Source organism: Podarcis pityusensis (assembly GCF_964106645.2).
Source record: "Podarcis pityusensis genome assembly, chromosome: 11".
Taxonomy (NCBI): Eukaryota; Metazoa; Chordata; class Lepidosauria; order Squamata; family Lacertidae; genus Podarcis; species Podarcis pityusensis.
In genome coordinates, this window is record NC_138036.1 from 60719919 (window position 1) to 60728801 (window position 8883).

Genomic DNA, 8883 nt, shown 5'->3' on the forward strand with positions numbered 1-8883 from the left:
GGAGCTGGATATTCCAGCCCTCAACAAGCTCAGTCAATGAGTCGCCAGGGGGAGCAAGGTCCCGCAAGGCTTGGCGGAATCTATCAGGGTCCATCAGCCTCTGCGGGCGAGCCCAAATCGGCTCGCCACCTAAGCAGGGTGGGGGTGGAAAGTCAATCCTGGCTTTCAGAGCGTAGTGATCAGACCATGGCACCTTAATTGAAGGAGACATGATCACATCTATACCTACGCCAAAGATCAAATCCAGCGTGTGGCCTGCTTGATGTGTGGGGCCTGAAACAAACTGGGAGAGCCCTAGTGTTGCCATGGAAGACACCAGGTCCAGAGCCTGTGAGGATGGAGTGGCATCAGCATGGATGTTGAAGTCCCCCAATACCAGTAGGTTAGGGAACTCCAAGGCCCAGCCGGCCACCGCCTCCAGCAGGCCTGACAGGGTGGCTGCTGGTGCGCTAGGTGGCCGGTACACCAGCCAGACAGCCAAGCTCACCTCAGAGCCCCACACTAGGCCAACACATTCAATGCCGGGGATCGATAGGCCAGGTGGAATCAGACTGAGGAGGGCCTTCCCCAACACTCACGGTGCAACAGCAGCGATGTCCCAGTGCCTCAGTGAGGCCTCTTAAAGCTGTGGCCAAGGTGAGTCTGGGCCCCGCCCCCTAGGCCAGGTGGAATCAGCCTGAGGAGGGCCTTCCCCAACACTCACGGTGCAGCAGCAGCGATGTCCCAGTGCCTCAATGAGGCCTCTTAAAACACAATTACTATCCAAATTTCAAAATGAAACTTCTGAAGAAGTGTGCATGCGCACGAAAGCTCATACCAATAACAAACTTAGTTGGTCTCTAAGGTGCTACTGGAAGGAATTTTTTTATTTCAAAATGAACATTACACCTAAAAATCATCTACAAAAATACAGGTAAAATTCATGGCACACAACTAAACACCCCTTAAATATCAGGAAGAAAAATATTCTGAATTATATGGAACAAGGCACTCCCCCCGCCCAAGTAGTCAACTGTATGTATCCTCTGTATTTTTTTTAAAGAAGTGTCAAGTTTCTGGCTCAATCACACCCCCTTTTCTGGCTTGGCTATGCTTCAAGTTACATAACTAAACTCAAATGAAGTTGATGACTGAGTAGAAATTTCAAGCATTGGCCTCTTAGATGTTTTTTTTTTTTTAAAAAAAGTTGTGTTCTTTATTATCATTTGACAAAAGGGGGCACTGTGTGTACATTAAATCACTTCAGGTAATAACTATTATGTAAATAAACCTCCTTAGTGCCAATGGATAAGCTACTTCATGTGAAATTACACATTTTGTGGCCACTTTGCTAAATTGGATGCAACTCAGCTAGCAGGCAAATAAGTAGTGATGTAAGAGTAACTATTTACATAAGTAGCCTTTTAGTCTTAATATATACCACACAAATGAGGACCCTGTGGAGAATTTTAATTCATTTCCTACACTGAGTGACCATAATAGCTAGAAATGGTAGCCACGTCAACAACTAATGTTGGGGGAGTGGGGAATGTTACGGTTTATGTGCCATTGTGAATTACATAAAACCTTCCCTTTATGTAAAGCAGCTAATTGCTAAACGCCCCTCTGAGCATGCTTTCCATCTTTCAAAGTTGGTCCTTGGAGTCTGAAGGCACCTCTTCTTTCCAGCTTTTGGTTTTGACCCCAGGGGTAGGTAAGCCAATCATGTTTACTCTTTGTTTATGCCCACCATAATGATGGTGGGGATTGTGGCTCCACTGCGTCATTCATGACAATGATGGTGGCAACTGGTACCATTACTTATTTTGTGCCAAGAATAATCTAAGCACTGTTGTTAATATTATTATTTCTTTGGTGCTATCAATTAAAATGGTGCTTGACCAAGTAACATAGATGATGATCCTAATGATGATGATAAAGAAAGATACAACTAAAAATCCAGATCCTTGCCAACTTAAATTTAGATAGAAGAGCAAAGGTAACATAATAAGGAAGTGTAGACATCAACATGTTACAGGATTCTGACCCCTATGGAGCAATGGTTATAAGATTTATGTCTCATTTTTCAAGGAGATTTTCCCCAGGGCACAGTAAAATCAAATGCAAACATTGAAAAGGTTTAAGATTGCGGCAATTCTGCATAATAAATAGCAGCATTAAACTATTTTTAGAAGTAAAATTTTTTAAAGACCATAGAGCTTAATTTTAATATATTTATATCTGTATGCTCTCTGTTGTTGTATACGCTTGCACTCTGGTCCGTGACTGAAATAAATTGATTCATTCATTCAAAGACCTGGATATTTATTTTTATTTATTTTTAAGGGATTTGCCTCACACCAGATGCCACCACAAAGATGGCTGCCTTTCCTATTGTGATCTGCCTCACCTCAGATGGCTGGGTCACAGGGAAGAAGGTTTCCCAGGGAATGTTTGACATATGGCCGGGCTAATATGGAAGTTTTTTTTAGTACACTTTATGAACCCATGCTCATTTTTTAAGCCCAAGTGTGGTTCAGTGAATTAATTTCTTGTCTTCTAAGCAAGCCATTTCCAAGATCTCAGTATGGAGCAAACCACCAAAGAAGATATTTTCAGCTAAACTCAGTGCACTATGTGGCAGCTGAAACCTAGCTTGGAGAAGTCTGAATCTGATTATGAACTTCCAAGACTGCAGCCTACCATCAAATGAATCTTAAATACTGCCAGTATTGCTAAATGTTTTAACTCCACAAGAGAGGTTGTCCCTAGAGACAAGGCTGTTGGTGTTGCACTTTGTCACGCAATGCTGTGAGTAGCAAGCATTCTTGTCTACTGGCGTGTGCTGGGCAGCAGGGCTACACATCAAATTACGTCTCCAGTATTGTTGAGTTGGAGCAAGGTGTACTCGTCAAGATTTACTAAACTTTCTGAAGTATATATTACAAAATTAGATAACCTTCCTTTAGTTTGTAACTTTGATTTTTATGTTCTCATAGAAGCAATTATTTTCTTTATATTGATTTCTCTCTCTCAACATAGATTTTCAAATAAATTATAAATATTTCTAATGCAAGGAACCGAGTAAGGAGAGAAGACATTGACTTCTCTCTGCAGGCAGTTTTGTGCCTGTCTGGTAAAATACATAGGAATGGCATGCCATTAAAACATTGCCCCAACTATGTCATAGGTGGTATCAAGTCAAAGAAGGGGGAAAACCAACGGAGCTGTGTGCTTGATTCAAAAGGGTCTCAAACTGTACCAAGATTGAATCTTTGGAGATGGATTTGAAGGCAGTCTTCTTGCTGAAACTAAGCAAGTCTAAGTCTCTTCTAGAAGATAACCTGGAACCCCATATAGCTGCCTTGGGGTCCACCATGGAAGAAAGACAAGATAGAATAAAGTCAAACAGATTTCTGGAAGGGATTATGTTTGGTGCTTTTGTTGTTGCTATTTATTTTGTGTTTTTGAGGCTTTTTCAGTTAATTTGTTTTTGTGACTGTGTGGAATCCAGTTCAGCTACTGATTGATTGATTGTGTGACTGTGGAAATGGATAAAAGCCCCCCATCCAAACAATGACTATCATCAGTGCAGGTAAGAAAAAAAACCCTAATTTTAATTTTTATTATCTACAATACTGTCTTATTTATTTTATAGGACAGTACATTGATTATTGCTTTCAATTTATGGATCAATGGTCTCATTAGATAGTAAAATTCATGCTAAATTGTTGTTTTAGTGGTTGTTTTTAAAAGTCTGGAACGGGTTAATCCGTTTTGCATTACAATGGTACCTCGGGTTAAGTACTTAATTCGTTCTGGAGGTCCATTCTTAACCTGAAACTGTTCTTAACCTGAAGCACCACTTTAGCTAATGGGGCCTCCTGCTGCCACTGCGCCGCCGGAGCATGATTTCTCTTCTCATCCTGAAGCAAAGTTCTTAACCCGAGGTACTATTTCTGGGTTAGCGGAGTGTGTAACCCGAAGCGTATGTAACCTGAAGCATATGTAACCCAAGGTACCACTGTACTTTCTATGGGAAAGCATGCCTTGGTTTTGGAACGGACTTCCAGAACAGATTAAGATTGAGAACCAAGGTACCACTGTATAACATTGTCTTAGAGTGTTTGCAAGATGGATAAAATGAATGTGAAACTTTTTTAACCTTTTCTGTTGAAGGTGTCCAGCAAAATACAATTGACTCACAACTTGCATGGGTTTTAGATTCTGGGGATTGTGCATAAAGCCAAAATTGCATAATAACCCTGGAAATGTCCCCTACTTTTCTACGACCGGTGCACTGAGTAGGTCATGCTTACGGGACTCTGGGAGGCTCCCATGAGATCTTGTGGAACTTTTTTGTAGCTTGCACAAGACCTTCCGAGAGCCCAGTAGTCAAGGTGGAGAACGTAAAAGCTCTTTCTGCACCAGGAAAATCCAATATGGATAGAGCTTTTCAGCTCACCACCTTCTGGCCAGTCACCAAATACATACAGCTGTGTTCATGCAAGTTAAATGCATGCAAGGTTTGAATTGACAGTATGCAGAAAGTAGTTTTCTGTCACAGAAATAAAGCAGTTTTGTTCCCACGAAAAGCACAAATGGCAATTTTGTTATGAGGAATGCTGATAGTTTGTAGCATAGAATCAGTTGGAGTCCTGCACGCTACAGAATACCTAGAGGAAGAGTGAGCAGAGACAGACCAGGGGAAAGTGGTTGTTTGTCGTTTTTTAGTCGTTTAGTCATGTCCGACTTTTTGTGACCCCATGGACCAGAGCACGCCAGCCACTCCTGTCTTCCACTGCCTCCCGCAGTTTGGTCAAACTCATGCTGGTAGCTTTGAGAACACTGTCCAACCATCTCGTCCTCTGTCGTCCCCTTCTCCTTGTGCCCTCCATCTTTCCCAACATCAGGGTCTTTTCCAGGGAGTCTTCTCTTCTCATGAGGTGGCCAAAGTATTGGAGCCTCAGCTTCACGATTTGTCCTTCCAGTGAGCACTCAGGGCTAATTTCCTTAAGAATGGAGGCGTTTGATCTTCTTGCAGTCCATGGGACTCTCAAGAGTCTCCTCCAGCACCATAATTCAAAAGCATCAATTCTTCGGCGATCAGCCTTCTTTATGGTCCAGCTCTCACTTCCATACATCACTACTGGGAAAACCATGGCTTTCACTATATGGACCTTTGTTGGCAAGGGGATGTCTCTGCTTTTTAAGATGCTGTCTAGGTTTGCCATTGCCTTTCTCCCAAGAAGCAGGAGTCTTTTAATTTTGTGGCTGCTGTCACCATCTACAGTGATCATGGAGCCCAAGAAAGTAAAATCTCTCACTGCCTCCATTTCTTCCCCTTCTATTTGCCAGGAGGTGATGGGACCAGTGGCCATGATCTTCGTTTTTTTGATGTTGAGCTTCAGACCATATTTTGCGCTCTCCTCTTTCACCCTCATTAAAAGGTTCTTTAATTCCTCCTCACTTTCTGCCACAGAGGAAAGTAGCACAGGGCAAACAGTAGCTCCATCTTCTCCTACTTTCTTGAGAAAGGCAGCTTCTCCAGGTTGCAATCTATTGTCGTAAGTAAAAGCCTGACAACTTCTTCCAATTAAAAGACTCAGCAGAGGCATAAATCAGAACTACTTGGTAGTCTGTGGAGTATTTTAATTTTAATTTTTCATTCGAATTCTCTCTTAACAAGCTACAAAATGTGAAGTTAAAAATAATTGCAAATACTCCAAAGAAAAGACCTGGGTAGTCAGTTGTGTGATGTGAAGGGTTATTCTATTTTATGGAAAGCTTCAGGAGTTTCTTAGTACAAAAAAATGTGTGAATAAAGAAGAGCCCAGGTAAATGTGGGAACTTACGAGGATTTTAGATCGAGAATCCAATCCGAAAATCCCAGCTGGACTGGCTTTTTGACAGGCTTCTTGATTTTGCAAGCCCCTTTGTGTTCTTTTGATTGTCACCACTTAAGATTCTGTCTCTGTGTGATTCTAATTATTTCACCTCTCCTGCCTTTAAATAGCAGCCTTCGAGGTCACTTTATCCACACTTTGCAATACAGCTAAGGCATTGCAGTATTTGTTAGTTCGGATCTGACAGCCTATTAACCTTCAACCGCACATAAATACATTCTTTGTTCATGCTGTGTTATAAAACAAACATTTTAATGGGAACTGATAGAATCATAAATGCTGCTTTCTCAGTGCAGAGATCCCAGTGCTTAACAGCAGTCTTTAAGTGTCTTCTCCCCTCATCTCTCTCCAGTGGCCATGTCCAGACCAGAGAAATGGCTGAAAGGATTTTATCACATGATAAAATGAGCTTTATTGCATGATAAAAGCACATTCACACAACACTATTGTACCATAGTCTTTGGGGAGGACTAAAACAATCCCAGAAACAATAATTCAGAACTCTACTTCAGGAATTGGTATCCCACTTGCACTGGTATTCAGTAATAACTTTTGCTTCAGCGAAGTAGTGTTGGTTTGGAGTATGCATTGGGTCCCAACAAAGTCTGTATCTAAGATGGTAGCTTCCAGTAGAAGGGACTGCTGAAGTGGTCAAACCAGTCTTGTTGTTAAGTTAATGATCCTAACCAGGCCTGTAAGTATCTTATCTCCATGGCTAAAGACTGGACCATGTTGCCATTGGACTAACTAGGAAATGGTGGTGGCAGAAGAAAGAGTAGCCCACACCCCTTGCATCTGGCTGAAGACCGTATCCTTTTGTAGGAAGGAGAACAATAGGCCAAGAGCTGAGGCTGGGCTTGGAAAGGAGACAGAGACTTGACCTGCTTTCATGCTGAAACCAAGCTATGGCTTGGGGGATCCCCTAGAAAACAAATGGGGAAGCACGATTTGTTGGATTGTGAATGCTGTGAGTCCTACTATCTTATGCTCAGGTTGTATATATGTGCAAATAAAACCATACACCCTAAAGACACCACAGTCTCCAGTGATCTTCATTGCAAGGTAAGCAGTGTTACTTACCACTCAGAGACTTGGTGCACATAACAATATACTCCTACTGTGTGTGATGCGCAGGTCCTGCAACTAGACTTTCCCCCATCTTCTCCCTGCCCCATCTGCTCTGGAGGGTTGTCTAAAAGTATCCGTTGCATTCTCCGGGCTTAGGCCAGTTCCTTGTCTACCTGGATTGCCGTTAGAAAGTCAGCACTGTTTAGCCATGCAAGTGGGCTGACCTGCATCTCAGGCATGGGTTTCAATGCCCAGCATTAGGAACTCAGCAGTCCTTAAGCAAAGGCTGGATTAATGTGCTGAGCTCCCATGCTGACTCCATCAATGCCTCCCTCTGAACATCCTCCATTATCTGAAGAGCTCTGTTAACCAAACCTATTATCTTTTCCCCCTTGGTTTTTCAAGTTGAGAGAGGGAAAGCAACTTCTTTAATGGCCCACAGATTGATGATTAACATTTTACACGTCCCTGCTGGTAAGTAAAAGAACTGCTTTGTGGACAGTGAAAATGCCTGCGAGAAGGAAGCGGGAGTCAACTTGCTTTATTAAGTTGCGCTGCTTCATTAATCACTCTCTTTTTTATTGCAGTGCTTCAAGCCACATCCATTGCACTTCCCCGGAATGGGTGAGATCAAGCGCAAGTGCTCTTAATGCACCTTTGACATCTGGCCTAGCAGCTGGCTATCTGCTACTGAGCTCTCGAGAACCGTTAAGAGCCATGTTCACTGTGACCATTCTATCCCTTCTGATTTAAAGCTACTGCAGAGGGCAATGAATTACCTTAAAGGAGCTCCTCTATAAAAACCCTAAGTTTTATGCCGGACCCCTGCCGGCCTCACTACTTTGTGAGCATGAACAATCAGACAATTGAACTGATTTGACTTTGCCACTCCCGGAGTTTCATTGCCTTTAACCTGGGGATGTAATGATAGTAATGTTATGCTAAGTGCCTCTCTTACAAGGGCTGTCGGATCAAGTAGGGCAACCCATTCTTGTTAGTTGGAAACTGTGGTGATTTGCAGCGATAGGGAAAATAGATTGAGCCCGATTAACTTAGCTTGGAGTGTAGATTATTTTCATTTAAAGGTTTTGGAGGTTGGAAATGCCCTGATTATCTCTTTTAATTGTCTGCTCATTTGAAGGCAAGATTGCTCTGAAATTCTTAAACTTTGGGGTCAAAGCTTTCAGTTGCACAACTGCTGATGAGTTCCTTTACATGGCACTAGGAGTTTGCTTTTGGAAGATGGGCCCATTGCTCTTGGGCATTAGGAAGGGTGCAGGGAAACTGATCAGTCCCCTCCACATGACTCTGATGAGGCTCCGCCTGCAGTAGACCTACCAATTTGGTGCTGAAATTGTGACTATCAAATGGATGGACATTTTGTGGAAAGCAGCACTTGCAGCAAGGAAGTGAAAGAAACACACCTGTTAATGGTGGGCATGGATGGGACCAGGGCCATTGTCCGTGGTGCCCTATGAGATGGGCATAGGCCTCCCCTTATCTAAGCATGGTGCTTGTTATTATTTGCCCATTACAATGTGCATGTTTGACTCTAAAAAGGGGGCATGGGAAAGAGCATGGGTGGAAAAGAGCTGATAAGCCTTTACTCTGGGCAGGAAAAATAAATACCTAAGTACAAAACATTCACAGTAGAAGCAATCCTGACCCACTGGGGCTTTCTGCCCCTTTAGGGCTGTGGTCACTCTTGTCCCAGTGATGGGGAAAGTTGCCCTCACTTCTTTATCCACTACTTGTATGAAAAGCACTCACATGTAGAAGAAGCAGTATGATTGTGCCACTGGCCCCCACCTCTGACAAAGCTAGGCAGGCTCAACCCCTGGCATCAATGCATTCTGTAGCTATAATAATATAAATTATTGTCTCACACCCATCAATTCCTATTTCCTCCCAACCCAACCTTCACTCCTTG